The sequence below is a fragment of the Hordeum vulgare genome, chromosome 6H (assembly GCF_904849725.1).
Source record: "Hordeum vulgare subsp. vulgare chromosome 6H, MorexV3_pseudomolecules_assembly, whole genome shotgun sequence".
Lineage (NCBI taxonomy): Eukaryota > Viridiplantae > Streptophyta > Magnoliopsida > Poales > Poaceae > Hordeum > Hordeum vulgare.
In genome coordinates, this window is record NC_058523.1 from 81,617,575 (window position 1) to 81,635,627 (window position 18,053).

Here is an 18,053-nt window from a genome sequence, read left to right on the forward strand (position 1 = left end):
TTTGAAGTCAATACTCTCTTCATAAAAGAACCGGTACAAGAAGTGTCAAGCATGGTGCGATCATCATGAGAAAGCCGAGCATAGAAGTTCTGAATGATAATTTCTCTCGAGAGCTCATGATTGGGGCATGAATATAACATTGATTTAAGCCTCCCCCAAGCTTGAGCGATGCTTTATCTGTCACGAGGCCAAAAATTATAAATATAATTCCGATCACGATGTACTAAATGCATAGGATAAAACTGTTGATGAAATTCCAATTTCAACCGATTGTAGTCCCATGATCCAGTATCATCACATAGCCTATACCATGTCAACACCTTATCCTTCAAAGATAAAGGAAATACCTTCTTCTTGACCTCATCCTCGGGCAAACCTGCAAGCTTAAATAAACCACAAACTTCATCTACATAGATTAGATGCAAGTCTGGATGTGATGTTCCATCTCCTGTAAAAGGATTAGCCAGCAGTTTCTCAAGCATACCCGAAGGAAATTCAAAGAAAATATTTTCAGTAGGTGCAGCAGGTTGAGGAGCAACTCTTTGTGCTTCCGTTCGAGGTGAAGATACCCCGAACAAGCCCCTCAAATGATTAGTATCCATAATGACAAGTGACAATAAATTTCAGCACACTATATGAATGTTTCCTTACCAACTTCCACTTACCAAAGGCGCTTCACTCCCCGGAAACGGCGCCAGAAAAGAGTCTTGATGACCCACAAGTATAGGGGATCAATCGTAGTACTTTCGATAAGTAAGAGTGTTGAACCCAACGAGGAGCAGAAGGATCTCACAAGTGGTTTTCAGCAAGGTAAAATCTGCAAGCACTGAAATTGTCGGTAACAAGTGATTGTGTGGTGAGATGATTCGTAGCAAGCAACAAGTAACAAAAGTAGCAATGGTGCAGAAAAGTGTCCCAATCCCTTTTGTAGCAAGGGACAAGCCTGGACAAAGTCTTATAGGAGGAAAAACACTCCCGAGGACACACGGGACTTTCTTTCATGCTAGTTTTCATCATGTTCATATGATTCGCGTTTGTTACTTTGATAGTTTGATATGTGGGTGGACCAGCGCTTGGGTACTGCCCTTACTTGGACAAGAATCCCACTTATGATTAACCGCTCTGGCAAGCATCTGCAACTATGAAAGAAGAATTAAGACAAAGTCTAACCATATCATTAAACTAGTGGATCCAAATCAAACCCTTACGAAGTAACGCATAAACTAGGGTTTAAGCTTCTGTTACTCTAGCAACCCATCATCTACTTACTACTTCCCAATGCCTTCCTCTAAGCCCAAATAATGGTGAAGTGTTCTGTAGTCGACGTTCACATAACACCACTAGAGGAAAAACAACATACAACATATCAAAATACCGAACAAATACCAAATTCACATGACTATTATTAGCATGACTTATCCCATGTCCTCAGGAACAAAAGTAACTACTCGCAAAGCATAATCACATTCATGACCAGAGAGGTAATGAGTAGTATCAAGGATCTGAACATAAACTCTTCCACCAAATAATCCAACTAGCATCAACTACAAAGAGTAATCAACACTACTAGCAACCTTACAAGTACCAATCAGAGTCGCGAGACGGAGATTGGTTACAAGTGATGAACTAGGGTTTGGAGATGAGATGGTGCTGATGAAGATGTTGATGGTGATGAGTCCCCTCCGATGAGAGGAGAGTTGGTGATGACGATGGCGACGATTTCCCTCTCCGAGAGGGAAGTTTCCCCGACAGGATCGTCCTGCCAGAGCTCTAGATTGGTTCTGCTCAAGTTCCACCTCGTGGCGGCAGCGAATCCACGAAAAACCTCCTCTCCATTTTTTTCCTGGACGAAACCCTTCATATAGCAGAAGAGGGGGGCAAGTGGGCCAGCAGAGTGCCCACAAGTCCTCATGGCGCGGCCTGGGGGGTGGTCGTGCCGTGCAGGCTTGTGGCCATCCGCTGGCGCCCCTCTGGCGCTTCTTCGGCCCAGTATTTTTTATAAGTCCGGAAAAAATCCTCGTCGATTTTTACGGCGTTTGGAGTTGCGCAGAATAGGTATCTCAACTTTGCTCCACTTTCAGGCCAGAATTCCAGCTGCCGGCATTCTCCCTCTTCATGTAAACCTTGCAAAATAAGAGACAAAGGCATAAGAATTGTACCGTGAAGTGCAATAACAGCCCAAGAAGCGATAAATATCAACATGAAAACATGATGCAAAATGGACGTATCAGCCCCTTACGAAGCAACGCATAAACTAGGGTTTAAGCTTCTATCACTCTAGCAACCCATCATCTACTTATTACTTCCCAATGCCTTCCTATAGGCCCAAATAATGGTGAAGTGTTATGTAGTCGACGTTCACATAACACCACTAGAGGAAAGACGACATACAACACATCAAAATATCGAACGAATACCAAATTCACATGACTACTTATAGCAAGACTTATCCCATGTCCTCAAGAACAAACGTAACTACTCACAAAGCATAATTATGTTCATGATCAGAGAGGTATTAATAGCATTAAGGATCTGAACAGATGATCTTCCACCGAGTAATCCACTAGCATCAACTACAAGGAGTAATTAACACTACTAGCAACCTTACAAGTACCAATCGAAGTCGCGAGACGGAGATTGGTTACAAGAGATGAACTAGGGTTTGGAGACGAGATGTTGCTGATGTAGATGTTGATGGAGATGAGTCCCATCCGATGAGAGGAGTGTTGGTGATGACAATGGCGACGATTTCCCCCTCCGGGAGGGAAGTTTCCCCGGCAGGACGGCCCTGCCGGAGCTCTAGATTGGTTCTGCTCAAGTTCCGCCTCGTGGCGGCGTTTCTTCCCGAAATCTCTCTCTTGATTTTTTTCTAGGACGAAACCTTCCTTATGGCAGAAGATGGGAGCCGGCTGGGCAACAGGGTGCCCATGAGCCACCCAGGCGCGCCCAGGGGGGTAGGTCGCGCCTGGCAGGGTTGTGGCCTCCTGGTGGCTCCCCTCGAGTATTTCTTCCGCCCAGTATTTTTTATAAATTCCAAAATAATTTCTTTCTGATTTTCACGGCTTTTGGAGTTGTGCAGAATAGGTATCTCAAACTTGCTCCTTTTCCAGCCCAGAATTCCATCTGCCGGCATTCTCCCTCTTCATGTAAACCTTATAAAATAAGAGAGAAAAGGCATAAGTATTGTACCATAATGTGTAATAACAGCCCATAATACGACAAATATCAATATAAAAGCATGATGCAAAATGGACGTATCAGGGCCCACCCAGGTGGCCTCCTAGCGTGGCCTAGGGCCTGGCCCCCCTCTAGCCCATCTTCGGTGATCCGGAAGCCTCTGTTTTGCTGATATTTTATATATTTTCCTGGAATTTTTCGGGCTTCGGAAAATTGGGTGGATGCACTGAGTTATCTTCTGATCTCCCTGCAAAATAGACATCAGCAGACAGAAACTAGCACTGGATGCAGTGAGTTAGTACGCTAGTCCAAATATGTGTAAAATGATATAAAAGTGTAGCAAAACATATAACAATGTCACCCTACAGATCATGGAACAAGCATAAATTATAGATATGTTTGGGACGTATCAGAGATCCTCCAGAAGGGACTCTTTCTTCTGGGATTTCACCACTATGTCATCAACATAGGCGTGAACGTTGCACCCGATCTAATTGTGCACACAATTCTGGATACAGCGCTGATAAGTCGCCCCAGCACTCTTAAGCCCAAATGGCATGGAAACATAGCAAAAAGCACCAAAAGGAGTTATGAAGGTCGTCTTCTCTTGATCCTCTAGTGCCATCTTGATCTAGTGATAACCTGAGTATGCATCCAAAAACACAGCCATTCGCAACCCGTCGTAGAGTCAATGATTTGACTGATACGAGGGACAGCGAAAGGGTCCTTCGGGCATGCCTTGTTAAGGTCGGTGTAGTCAATGCACATGCGAAAAGTGTCATTCTTCTTGAGGACCAAGACTGGATTGGCCAACCACTCTGCATGAAAGACTTCTACAATGAACCCAGCAGCCAAGAGACGGGCTACCTCTTCCTCGATTGCCTTACGCCTTTGCTCGTTCAAACGATGGAGGTACTGCCGAACAGGCTTTGCCTTGGGGTCTATTTTAAGTTGGTGCTCGGCGAACTCTCTCGGTACACTTGGCATGTCAGAAGGTTTCCATGCAAAAATGTCCCGATTCTCACGGATGAATTCGATGAGCGTGGTTTCCTATTTGGGGTCCAGACCCGTCCCAATAGTGAATTTCTTGGAAGTGTCGCGACGCATGAAATCAACCTGCTTGGTGTCGTATGTAGTTTTAAACTTGAGGGGCGGCTCTGGATCAATTGTGGGTTTCTAGAGTGGAGTCATGTGTGCCGGGTCAACATTGGCCTGATGAAACTTTAGTTCCTCAGCAGCACAAGCTGACTCAGCATAAGCTGCATCTCCTTTTTCGCACTCCTGAGCTATCTTCTGATCTCCATTTATCGTGATGGTTCCTTTAGGGCCTGACATCTTGAGCTTAAGGTAGACATAACATGGCCGGGCCATGAAGCGGGCATAAGCCAGCCGACCAAAAAGCGCATGATAAGGGCTCTTGATCTTGACCACCTCGAATGTGAGAGACTCGCTCCTTTAGTTAGACTCAGTGCCAAAATCCACATTGAGTTTAATCCGCCCAACAGGACATGTCGACTTACCCGGGACGATGCCATGGAATACCGTGGAGGAAGGCATGAAGTTGCCTTCTGAGAAATTCATTCTCCGAAAAGTGTCATAGTATAAGATGTTGATACTACTGCCACCGTCCATGAGGACTTTGGAGAGGGTATAGCCCCCCACATGTGGTGCCACAACCAATGCCAAGTCGCCAGAGTTATCAACCCGGGGCGGGTGGTCCTCCCTACTCCAGGTAACAGGCTGCTCAGACCAGTTGAGATACTTGGGAAGCGTCGGCTCAGCTATGCTGAAGGCTCTCTGCTTAACCTTCTTGTCCCTCTTGCAATCATTAGTGGTACACACGTGATACTGCCCACCATTCAACTGCTTGGGGTTGTTTGGGAAACCGATGTTTTCATTCGGCTGCTGAGAGCCGCCCGAGTGAAGCTGCTGCTGAAAGCAGCCCTATGTATTATATTGCTCTGGATCGGGTACTGCCCAGCGTTAGATTATGACCCGCCCTATGGACCAGGGTTGGGAAACCCGCCAAATGGACTCCCGTGTGAGCCTCCCAAACCAAATTCATCCAGGTGTCCACCACTACTCCATCCTTGGTTGTTCTTGAGTGCCTCGGCACGGAACTCCTGCATCACATAACAGTTTTCCCAAGAATGAGTAGCTTGAACTTCCGCTGTGGTATGCTGTGGACAGGGACCCTTGAGCATCTCCTAATAGTTACGTGGTCTTTTTCCACTGAAGCCTCGCTGCTCACTTTTCTTCTGACGTTGATTCCCGATCCCGGTGTTAGTATTGGCGACGAAATCAGTAACGCTTCCTGCTGCCTTTTCTTCCCATGGTTCCCAGAGTTATTGTTGTTACGTCCCTGGGCCTGAGAATGACCTCTGGATGATTCTCCCTTCCTGGCGTCGCTGACCTTGTCGTCGTCCTCTCCGGGATCTTTGGTACCATCTGACTTGACATATCTAGTTAGAGTGACCATCAATTCGCCCATATCATGTACTTTCCGCTTGAGTCGCCCAAGTTTCAACACCAAGGGCTGGAAGTGAAAGTTTTTATCCAAAATTAGCATAGCCTCAGCCGCCGCGATACCATCCGACGAATGGATTATCTCTCCAACCCGCTGTGTCGAATGATGGGCCGACTCATCTGAGCGTTGGACACAGTGCTGTAAGTCGACAGTAGTCATTGGACGCTTGCAAGTTCCTCTGAAGTTCTTGATAAAATGCTCCTTTAGCTCGGCCGAGGTGTTGATGGAGTTGGGCGGCAAATTCTTCAGCCAAGTGTGTGTTGTGCCTTCAAGCATCATTGTGAAGTACTTGGCACACACCGCATCGCTAACGTCGAGCATGTCCATCGCAAGCTCGTAACTCTCAACCCACGCCCCTGGCTCAAGGTCACGCGTGTACTTGGGAACTTTGCGCGGACCCTTAAAGTACTTGGGCATTGCGGAGGGCGGGTGATAAACAAGGAATCCCAATGTTCCTGCCTCCAGACTCGCCATGCGCCGGGGGGGTGGCGCATAAGCCGGATAGCCTTGACCCGCCGCTATGGCCGCCTCTGCCAGACGGGCGGCTCGTGCTGCATCCATGAGATCTTGGGCATGTGTACCTGGCAGCCCAGGCAGGTTGGTCTGCGGATGTCGAGGCTGCTCACTACTGGACACCGCGGGCGAGTTGACACGGAGACTCCTCGTGTGACTTGAATGAGGCGTAGAGTGCAGCCGATGACGACTATATGAGTATTGTGCCTGTTGGACCACTGCAGTTTTGAACATCTCGATGGCGTTCCTTGCTTCCACCTTAGCTATGGAGTTTTTGTGGATGGGAAGAGACTCTAAGTTGCGGGTCACGGCCAGCACATTGTCGACGGGGTTAGAAAAGTGACCCTACGGTGTGTGGAAGCGTGGCGGCTGTGCCGGCGTCGGCCGAGGCGACTGCGGATTGGACGACGGCTGAGTCGGCTCAACCTGCTGAGTGACTCGCCATGGCAGGTTAGGTTCCATCCCAGGAGTATGTGGGCTGTCAAAGAGTCGGGTAGGGTTCTGATCGGCCGGCAAATGATTACGATGCCTCCTCTGGTGGACCACATCCGAAGTGCGCTGTTGGCGTTCAAGCCGCCATCCCTGAACCCTTATCTGTTCTGTCTCCGCGGTGATCTGGGCCTGCTGGCTCGCCATCCGGGTGGCCTCGACCTCAATATCGCGTTGGATCTTGCTCATCTCCTCCCTTAGCTTTGCCAGTTCGGCGTTAACCTCTTCTTGGTTTTCCGCGGTCACGGCAGCCGCCGTGAGTTTAGAGATTTCCGCCACTAGATCCTCCATGGCCTGAGCCGGAGTCTTCCCTGACCCGCTGGCTCTGTTGTTATCTGCCGCGGTAGGCCGAGCCACCGCTGCTCCTATCATGTAGATGGCGACCTGACGATGAGGTTCTTGGGAATCCTCAAGAATCGCCGCTTCAGGAAAACCCCCAAGCCGACCATTGGAGCGGGTAGATTGAATCTGTATCGCCCATGGATGACTCGTCATCCGAGTTGACAGGGGTATTTTCCTCAATCACCGGCTCATCCGGTAGGTCGCCCCCTGCGTAAAACCAACAAAAACATGGCGCGGCCAGACCTCACGTTTGGCGGGTTGTGCAAACTGAGCCGGCTCAACGATGTCGGTGTAGATGTCCGGCTCAAGTACGGGAACCCCAATCTTGCCAATGAAGACGTGGATCTTGCCGAAGGGGACCCGATAACCAGATTTGATTGAATCGGCGTCAGGCCCCCACTGAGAGCTGTCGAGGTAGTACTTCCCGCGACGACTCTTGGTCATGAGGCCGACCGCGTAGCTCCCAAACCCCGGAAGGGCTCCCTTTGAGAACTCAACTGCACTGTGCGGTAGCCCCATGGTGGGCGCCAACAATCGTGGTTTTTTCACGGCAGATGTCCTTGTGAAAGGACTTAGAGATGGAGCCATCGCACCTTGGTGGCAACTCAAAGGGGTTAAGCGGAAGTGAGACTCGGGTTTACCCAGGTTCGGCCCCTCCGATGGAGGTAAAAGCCTACGTCATGCTTTGTGTATATTGATGGTGGAATTGATTACAAGGGTGCGTAACTCGCCTGACCTAGCTCTTGATGGATTGTGACTTCAGTCTTTCTACCGTAGAGACTCGCCTTTATATACAGGTCGAGGCCCTAGGTTTACAAGAGTCCAGGTCACATTATAAGCCATGACCTGACATATCTCTAAGCCGCCGTGTCTCTCAAGCAAGGAAACTACACGGCGAGTCTTCCTCTTCTTGGGCCTTGAGTCGCCCTTTGGGATCTTGGGCTCGACCGACTCTTTGCTGGAGATCACCTTACGCCTGCCGCATCCTGGGTCTAAGCCCATCTTGAATCATGAATGTTGAGTCGCCATGAACCTGACCCAACCCAATAGGGCAGGTCATACAACGGGTAATATCCCCAACACCTGTCGAGGCCCTCGCACCAAAATAAGGATAGGACCGCATCTTGGGTGTTACAAGTTGGTATCATAGCAGTACCGACCTAGGAGCCCCCCTTGATTGATCAAACTTGACCGAGTCGAGTCTAGTGAAAAACTGCTTTGAGTCTAGTTATATATTGAAGAGTAGGATTTTTTTTCTCCTCTCCTATGCTTTGATGAGGAATCCTAACGTAGTAATTTTAATTCTACTCCTCTTCTCACTCATTTTTTAGGATCATGCGGATATTTTTGGAATCTATATGATGTCGATGTGACGGAGTTCTATCTTGGTGCCTCTTGTCTGACTTGATTTCTTTCGGGGAGTTGAGCTCCAGGGGATTCTCGAGCACATCGTTATCATTCAGATTTTTTAGTATCTCAGGACGTAGGATGTTTGAAATTGCTTCAATACTAGTAGTGGCGAGAGGAGTCTGGCTTCCCCAGTACTGGTGCAAACAGGTCCGGATGTATCGCCATACTTAGTATCGTTACGATTACGAGGTCTCAGATAGATGAGGTTCCGAGATTCTGGTTATGTGTTGACGGAGGTGATACACTGGAGGGGTTAGATGCTAGGAATTGAGTGATAAATTTCTCCATGTATCCGTGGACCCAATTGCATGACCAGAAAAATTCGGAAGTTCTTAGGTGGGAATTCAAGTAGTTACTTATAGTACAATCTTCCAATAGATGCATGATGTGAGGTTGGGGTTCGACATCTAGTGGATTCGTTTGTTCACGATCGTCTTACAACGGTTCTCGTTGTGTCTTAAAGAGTCCTTGTAGCTTGCTATGATTCGGGGACGCTTCGTATGTCGTGTGCACTACCTTGTACATGATGGCTACTATAGGATAGAGCCCGTGCGATCCTATCCACGAAAATATCGGACAAAATCTTTGTCATGAATTTGTTCTGGCTTGTTTTGTAAGCCTCGTCCTTTGTTTTGTTGGACTATGGTAATTCGAGTTGCTTCGATGTCAAGTGGTGATTTCATATCTTTTCAAAGAGGTGCTCTCATTTTTTATGGGAATGCAATTTCTTTTGCTCAATCAAGTTGTCCTTTCAATTCTTTTCAACCGAAGTCATCATGTCAATTCTTTTCCAACCGGTGTGCTTCTCTTCAAGTAATTCTATCCTCTCCAAGATTCGCAAGATCAATCTCTCATTTCTTTCCATAGTTCATCTCATCCATCCCAAGTTTTCTTGTTTTTCCCACCCTCCCTCCCTTTTTCGTCAGTGATTCAATTATCATCCAAGTGCATTTCATTTCATTGTTACTCCGCTATCTTCTCCTCTTTGTGGTATCTGGTGATTCTTTGTGAAGGTTCTCAGGAGTTTCGAATTCATCATTCTTCATTCTTGTTTTCTTCTTCGGTGGATTCAATTCAATCTTTCGATGTTCATAATATCCTTTTCATTCGGTCAATGATTCCTGTGTGGAAATTCTCATCAAACCTATCTTGTTTATTCATTCCTCTCTTTTCTATCCGGAGTGTTGAAGATATCTCAGAAGTTTCTTATTTTCAATCCTTTCAATTATTTCGAGGGTCTCACCAGATCAAGTTTTCAATTGTACCGGCGCAGCATCTCTCTTTCTGAGCAATCCATTCATTCGGTGTTTTATTTTGGTGGGCCTATAACCCACAGGTTCTTCCCAGGATCTTACGTGGCCCTTATAATCTTTCCCGGAGAGCTCTAATCTTTGCAAGTGTGACGTGAGTATGAATTCCATCACTCATTTTCCTTCTCCAAGCTCACTTCAAATTTATTTTCATCATTGCCTCAACTTTTCCTTTTTCATTAATCTAGAGTGTCTCTGTTATTCTTGGTGGTGTTCTCCTCATCATTTTCTGCTTGGAAGACCGAAGGAGTGTTTATCTCAAATCTTGGTCCATTTTCCTGAAGATTCGTCATTTCAGCTTTGTGTTATCATCTTGGATTGTTTCCAATCATGAGTAATTCTTTCCATATCTATCCGGTGCATTTCAGTGTTGTTTTCATTTCTTGATCCTCCGAAGGCCATCATTTCAGAAGATTTCTTCGTTCTCAGCTTTCACCTTTCATTCTCAAATTCTTCTCAATTGTTGTCTCTTCGTTCGTCTCTCAATTTTTTGGTGCCTTGTTGAAGTTTTCTGTTAGGCGGATCATGATCTCTTCATTCTCAAGGTGTTCTTCAAGACTCTTGTTGGAGAACTTGAAGTATTCTTGGTCTTGCATTTCAAGAGCAATTCTTCTGCCTTATCCTTTGAGGTGGTGTTATAGCATTCTTGTTAGTGGAGGAGTCACGAAGAGAAGTTGTTTCAGTAATTAAATATTTAAACCCACCAAATCCTTTGATCATGAGATATTTTTTTGACCCATGGTTTCTTCACTGAGCTATCTTGGTTTAGATTTCACCTAAAGCTTTCTCCTAGGGATTGTTGCTATCATGGTGATTATCATTGATCCAAGTTCTCAATATATCCTCTTGGTGTAAGAAGTCTTGCCTTTCTTGTTGCTTCCAAGCAATCATTGTTTCTGTTAGTGGTTGGTTGTCACCTCATTATTTGAGATGATTTCCATCAGCCCACAACAAGCTTGTTCATGTCGTTGTTGGTTTTCCAACAACTCCATTCATTTCTTCTTGTTAGGATGGTCATCAAATTCAATTGTGATAGAAGCTTTCATTTTCTTCTTCATTCTTTCTTCCTAGTGATCTAGTCTCTATTCTCTTGGTCCAGAGTGGTTGTGATGTTGCTCTTTTTTTATATCAATCATCTCAGGTTGTCAAGATCATGTTCTTTCCTTGCTTATAAATTTAGTTGGTTTGTTGTGAATCTTGTCTAGATCTTTCTATCCTATCAAATTTTGCTTCAATTTCCTACCGAAGTGCTGCCGAAATTTTGTGTGAATTATTTGCTTGTTTCTCATGTCATTCTTCATCTCCTTTCAACCTTTAAATTTTGTTGGTTGCACTCGTTTGTCAAAGAAGTGATTAAATTTTACTTATTGCTCTTTCTCTTCCTCTTCCCCATTTCATTCTAAGATCTCGGAGCGAGATCTCTTGTTAGTGTAGGAGAATTGTGACAGCCCGAGACCGATGCTTCAGAAGATTCCCCTTTTATTCCGTTGTCGCCGTGTGATTTATTTGGTCGTTGTGTTCTTCGTCGCATCATGCGCATCATCTGCATTGCATTGGCACTCCGTTGCCGCCAGTTTTCAAACATGCATCCGTTATAAGTTGCCGGTTCTCTCCGTTTTTTCCGTTGACCGTTTTGAGCCCAACCACACACGCATGCGCCCGCGGCATCGTTAAAATCTTGTTTCTAAAAGTGTGTATAAAACTTTCCCGGATCGGGTTGAAACTTGGCGTGCAGTCTTGTTTTAGTGTAGGTAGGTTGCCTGCCAAATTTCATCGCAATCGGAGTTTGTTTGATACCAGAACGACCGACTATAGCGGCAGCGTCATCGGATCCCGCCGGCCTCGTCGCCCGAGCCTCATCGCCAATCGCCAGTCGCTTCCCCTCGCGATCTGGTTCACCTGATCCGGTCGGGGGCCTAGTAGTGTTGAACGCTGCCGCCAGGTGGGATGACCTCCGCGCAGCCCAAGCCCCAGGCCCAGCTGGCCAGCCTCCTCCCCGACCAGCCGACTACTATGGCCCATCTCTACTCCGAGCCGGCCCAGCCGCCTTCCACCGAGTAGGCCCATGAGGCCAGGGTGAGCAGCCCTAAACTAAGCCATGTGCATTTTATTATTATGTCACGCTCGTGTACTGTTGGCCCAGCTACTCTAATTCGTCTTGTAGCAGATTTCAGCCCGCTGTATTTTTTTAAGGTTCTCCGATTTATTCTTTTTCAGGAAAAATGCATATTTTCAAACGCCCGTAGTTTTTAAACCTTGCGTCGAATTGCGAGAAATTATATATGTAGAACGTGTAGAATTTCACGTAGATTAAAATTTTCCAACTCCCATGTTGTTTAGTGTGTTGTTTGCATTGATTTACGTGTTGGCATGTTAGAAATGGTTTAGTTCGTAGTTATTTAACCGTAGCTTCGTTGGATATGAGCCATATATGTAAATGGACTAGAACGATGCATAGTTTTTCGTGAATCACTTTGTTTTGCCGTTTAACAAACATAAAATGTGGTTAGGACAAATCTGGACAGATTACAAAGTTAACACGTGTGGTCAGTTCGGAGATGCTATATGTCCTTTCTGACCTCATTTCAAATGCCTAGATAGGTAGATTATTTGGGCTTCACCTCGTGCCATGTTTAACAACATTTAGTATTGTCGTGTTAATAAATAGGAGGGAACTAAATAATTAAATGTGGAGTTTCGTCAATGTGCAACTTGTTGCATATTGAGCTTCATTTAATGTGTAGTGTTTGCGTGATGTCTTGCATAAATTATATGGACATGCATCATATTAGGGTGTGCATCATGTCGTGCATGTGCCGTGGTGAATATTGCGTGTTGATTCTTGTTTCCGGTTTGCTTCGTCTCGATAGAGTTCTGCAAGCGTGTCAGAGTGTGAGGATCCGTTCGACTACGTCGGTTCGTCTGCTTCACGGAGTAGTTCTTCTTCCAAACGGGATCACAGGCAAGATGATCATTTCCATCGATATCATTACTATCATTGTCATGCTAGTTGTCTTGTTTCTTTCCCTATGTCTCGCTTCCTACCACCTGTTAAATATCAGCCTCCCAACATTGCCATGAAAACCTCCAACCTTTGTACACCTTTGTACAACCTAGCAAACCACTCTTTGGCTATGTTACCGCTTGCTTAACCATTGGATAGCGTTGCTAGTTGTAGGTGCAGCTGCTTCCATGTGCAAACATGGGTTCCTTTTTATATCACCATATTATTGCTAATTAATTTAATGCACCTATATACTTGGTAAAATGTGAAAGGCTTGGCCTTGTAGCCTGGTGTTTTGTTCCACCGTTGTCGCCTTAGTTTCGGCTACCGGTGTTATGTTCCATAAATGAGCGCTCCTAATATGCTTGGGGTTGTTGTGGGGACGCCCTAGATTCTCGTTTTGGGATAAAGCTCGTCTGGCAAGGCCCAACATTGGTACTATATTTGCCCAACATAATAATTCTGTTAATACTGAAAAACATTGGGTGTCATGAACCCAAGTAGTAATTCAACATAATACAGGGGGGGCAATGCTACTGGTGTTGGTCCAAAACAGAGCACCGTGTAGGGCCAACCTGGGGCAACTCGGGAGATGTATATCACGCCACCGTACGCTTCACTTATGTGTCGTGTCCTTAGAACGAGATACGTGGCTCCTATCAAGATCATCGACACGCTGGGCGGCCTTGATCGACTTGTTTTACCTTTATCGAGCGTCTTGCGGGAGGGATTCCGAGGATGCTTTGGGTTATCTCAAGGTTGAGGTTTTACAATAGGAACCCGAGGAGATCGCGGGTTTCCCTGGTCGAGGTCATTCTGTCACAGCGTATGGTAGTTTTGTTGGAAATATGCCCTAGAGGCAATAATAAATTAGTTATTATTATATTTCTTAGTTCATGATAATCGTTTATTATCCATGCTATAATTGTATTGATTGGAAACACAATACTTGTGTGGATACATAGACAAAACACTGTCCCTAGTAAGCCTCTAGTTGACTAGCTCGTTGATCAAAGATGGTCAAGGTTTCCTGGCCATAGGCAAGTGTTGTCACTTGATAACGGGATCACATCATTAGGAGAATCATGTGATGGACTAGACCCAAACTAATAGACGTAGCATGTTGATCGTGTCATTTTGTTGCTACTGTTTTCTGCGTGTCAAGTATTTGTTCCTATGACCATGAGATCATATAACTCACGGACACCGGAGGAATGCTTTGTGTGTATCAAACGTCACAACGTAACTGGGTGACTATAAAGATGCTCTACAGGTATCTCCGAAGGTGTTCGTTGAGTTAGTATAGATCGAGACTGGGATTTGTCACTCCGTGTGACGGAGAGGTATCTCGGGGCCCACTCGGTAATACAACATCACACACAAGCCTTGCAAGCAATGTAACTTAATGTAAGTTGCGGGATCTTGTATTACGGAACGAGTAAAGAGACTTGCCGGTAAACGAGATTGAAATAGGTATGCGGATACTAACGATCGAATCTCGGGCAAGTAACATACCGAAGGACAAAGGGAATGACATACGGGATTATATGAATCCTTGGCACTGAGGTTCAAACGATAAGATCTTCGTAGAATATGTAGGATCCAATATGGGCATCCAGGTCCCGCTATTGGATATTGACCGAGGAGTCTCTCGGGTCATGTCTACATAGTTCTCGAACCCGCAGGGTCTGCACACTTAAGGTTCGACGTTGTTTTATGCGTATTTGAGTTATATGGTTGGTTACCGAATGTTGTTCGGAGTCCCGGATGAGATATCTCACGGACGTCACGAGGGTTTCCGGAATGGTCCGGAAACGAAGATTGATATATAGGATGACCTCATTTGGTTACCGGAAGGTTTTCGTGCATTACCGGAAAAGTTTCGGGCTTATCGGTAGTGTACCGGGAGTGCCGGGAGGGGTGCCGGGGACCATCGGGAGGGGTGTCACGCCCCAAGGGGTCTCATGGGCTATGGGAAGAGATAAACCAGCCCCTAGTGGGCTGGAATAAGTTCCCACTAAGGCCCATAAGGTTTGAGAAGGAAAAAACACAAGGTGGAAAGAGTTTCCAAGTGGGAAGGTGGAATCCTACTCCAAGTAGGATTGGAGTAGGACTCCTCCACCTCCAATTTCGGCCAAACCTTTAGGTTTTGAGGCTGCCTCCTCCCCTCCCTCCCACCTATATATACGGAGGTTTTAGGGCTGATTTGAGACGACTTTCTCACGGCTGCCCGACCACATACCTCCATAGTTTTTCCTCTAGATCGCGTTTCTGCGGAGCTCGGGCGGAGCCCTGCTGAGACGAGATCATCACCAACCTCCGGAGCGCCGTCACGCTGCCGGAGAACTCTTCTACCTCTCCGTCTCTCTTGCTGGATCAAGAAGGCCGAGATCATCGTCGAGCTGTACGTGTGCTGAACGCGGAGGTGCCGTCCGTTCGGTACTAGATCGTGGGACTGATCGCGGGATTGTTCGCGGGGCGGATCGAGGGACGTGAGGACGTTCCACTACATCAACCGCGTTCTCTAACGCTTCTGCTGTGCGATCTACAAGGGTACGTAGATCACTCATCCCCTCTCGTAGATGGACATCACCATGATAGGTCTTCGTGCGCGTAGGAAAATTTTTGTTTCCCATGCGACGTTCCCCAACAGTGGCATCATGAGCTAGGTTCATGCGTAGATGTCTTCTCGAGTGGAACACAAAAGGTTTTGTGGGCGGTGATGTGCGTTTTGCTGCCCTCCTTAGTCTTTTCTTGATTCCGCGGTATTGTTGGATTGAAGCGGCTTGGACCGACATTACTCGTACGCTTACGAGAGACTGGTTTCATCGTTACGAGTAACCCCCTTTGCTCAAAGATGACTGGCAAGTGACGGTTTCTCCAACTTTAGTTGAATCGGATTTGACCGAGGAGGTCCTTGGATGAGGTTAAATAGCAATTCATATATCTCCGTTGTGGTGTTTGCGTAAGTAAGATGCGATCCTACTAGATGCCCTTGGTCACCACGTAAAACATGCAACAACAAAATTAGAGGACGTCTAACTTGTTTTTGCAGGGTATGATTGTGATGTGATATGGCCAATGATGTGATGTGATATATTGGATGTATGAGATGATCATGTTGTAATAGAAATATCGACTTGCACGTCGATGGTACGGCAACCGGCAGGAGCCATAGGGTTGTCTTTATACTAACATATGTGCTTGCAGATGCGTTTACTATTTTGCTAGGATGTAGCTTTAGTAGTAATAGCATAAGTAGCACGACAACCCCGATGGCAACACGTTGATGGATGATCATGGTGTGGCGCCGGTGACAAGAAGATCGTGCCGGTGCTTTGGTGATGGAGATCAAGAAGCACGTGATGATGGCCATATCATGTCACTTATGAATTGCATGTGATGTTAATCCTTTTATGCACCTTATTTTGCTTAGAACGACGGTAGCATTATGAGGTGATCTCTCACTAAAATTTCAAGACGAAATTGTGTTCTCCCCGACTGTGCACCGTTGCGACAGTTCTTCGTTTCGAGACACCACGTGATGATCGGGTGTGATAGACTCAACGTTCACATACAACGGGTGCAAAACAGTTGCACACGCGGAACACTCGGGTTAAGCTTGACGAGCCTAGCATGTGCAGACATGGCCTCGGAACACATGAGACCGAAAGGTCGAGCATGAATCGTATAGTTGATATGATTAGCATAGGGATGCTTACCACTGAAACTATTCTCGACTCACGTGATGATCGGACTTGAGATAGCGAATTTGGATCATGTACCACTCAAATGACTAGAGAGATGTACTTTTTGAGTGGGAGTTCTTAAGTAATATGATTAATTGAACTAATTGTCATGAACATAGTCTAATGGTCTTTGCGAATTACGATGTAGCTTGCGCTATAGCTCTACTGTTTTTATATGTTCCTAGAGAAAATTTAGTTGAAAATTGATAGTAGCAACCTTTGCAGACTGAGTCTGTAAAACCGAGGATTGTCCTCGTTACTGCACAGAAGGCTTATGTCCTTAATGCACCACTCGGTGTGCTGCACCTCGAGCGTCGTCTGTGGATGCTGTGAACATCCGACATACACGTTTCTGATGACTACACGATAGTTCAGTACAAAATACTTAATGGCTTAGAAGCAAGGCGCCGAAAACGTTGTAAAACGTCACGGAACATAAGTGATGTTCCAAAAAGATGAAATTGTGATTTCATGCTTGTGCCCTTGTTAAGAGGTATGAGACCTCCAACAAGATTCTTTGTCCACAAAGTAAAGGAGAAAAGCTCAATCGTTGAGCGTGTGCTCAGATTGTCTGAGTACAACAATCACTTGAATCAAGTGGGAGTTAATCTTCCAGATGAGAAAGTGATGGTTCTCCAAAGTCACTGCCACCAAGCTGTGAGAGCTTCGTGATGAACTATAACATATCAAGGATAGATACAATGATCCTTGAGAGATTCGTGATGTTCTGACACTTCGAAAGTAGAAATCAAAAAGGAGCATCAATAGTTGATGGTTAGTAAAACCACTAAGTTTCAAGAAAGGCGAGGGCTAGAAGGGATACTTCGTGAAACGGCAAAACAGTTGCTGCGCTAATGAAGAGACCCAAGACTAAACCCAAACCCGAGACTAAGTGCTTCTGTAATGAGGGGAACAGTCACTGAGGCGGAGCAACTCTAGATACTTGGTAGATAAGAAGGCTGGCAAAAGTCGAGAGAAATATATTTGATATACATAATGTTGATGTGTACTTTACTAGTACTCCTAGTAGCATGAGGGTATTGGATACCGGTTCGGTTGCTAAGTGATTAGTAACACGAAATGAAAGCTACGGCATAAACGGAGACTAGCTAAAGGCGAGGTGACGATACGTGTTGGAAGTGTTTCCAAGGTTGATATGATCAAACGTCGCACGCTCCCTCTACCATCGGGATTGGTGTTAAACCTAAATAATTGTTATTTGGTGCTTGCGTTAAGCATGAACATGATTGGATCGTGTTTATTGCAATGCGATTATTCATTTAAAGAGAATAATGGTTACTCTATTTTCTTGAATAATCACCTTCAATGGTTTATTGAATCTCGATCGTAGTGTTACACATGTTCATGATATTGGTGCCAAAAGATACGAGTTGATGATGATAGTAGCACTTACTTGTGGCACTGCCGCTTGAGTCATGTTAGTATAAATTGCATGAAGAGGCTCCATGCTGATGGATCTTTATACTCACCTGATTTCGAATCACTAGTGACATGCGAATCATACCACATGA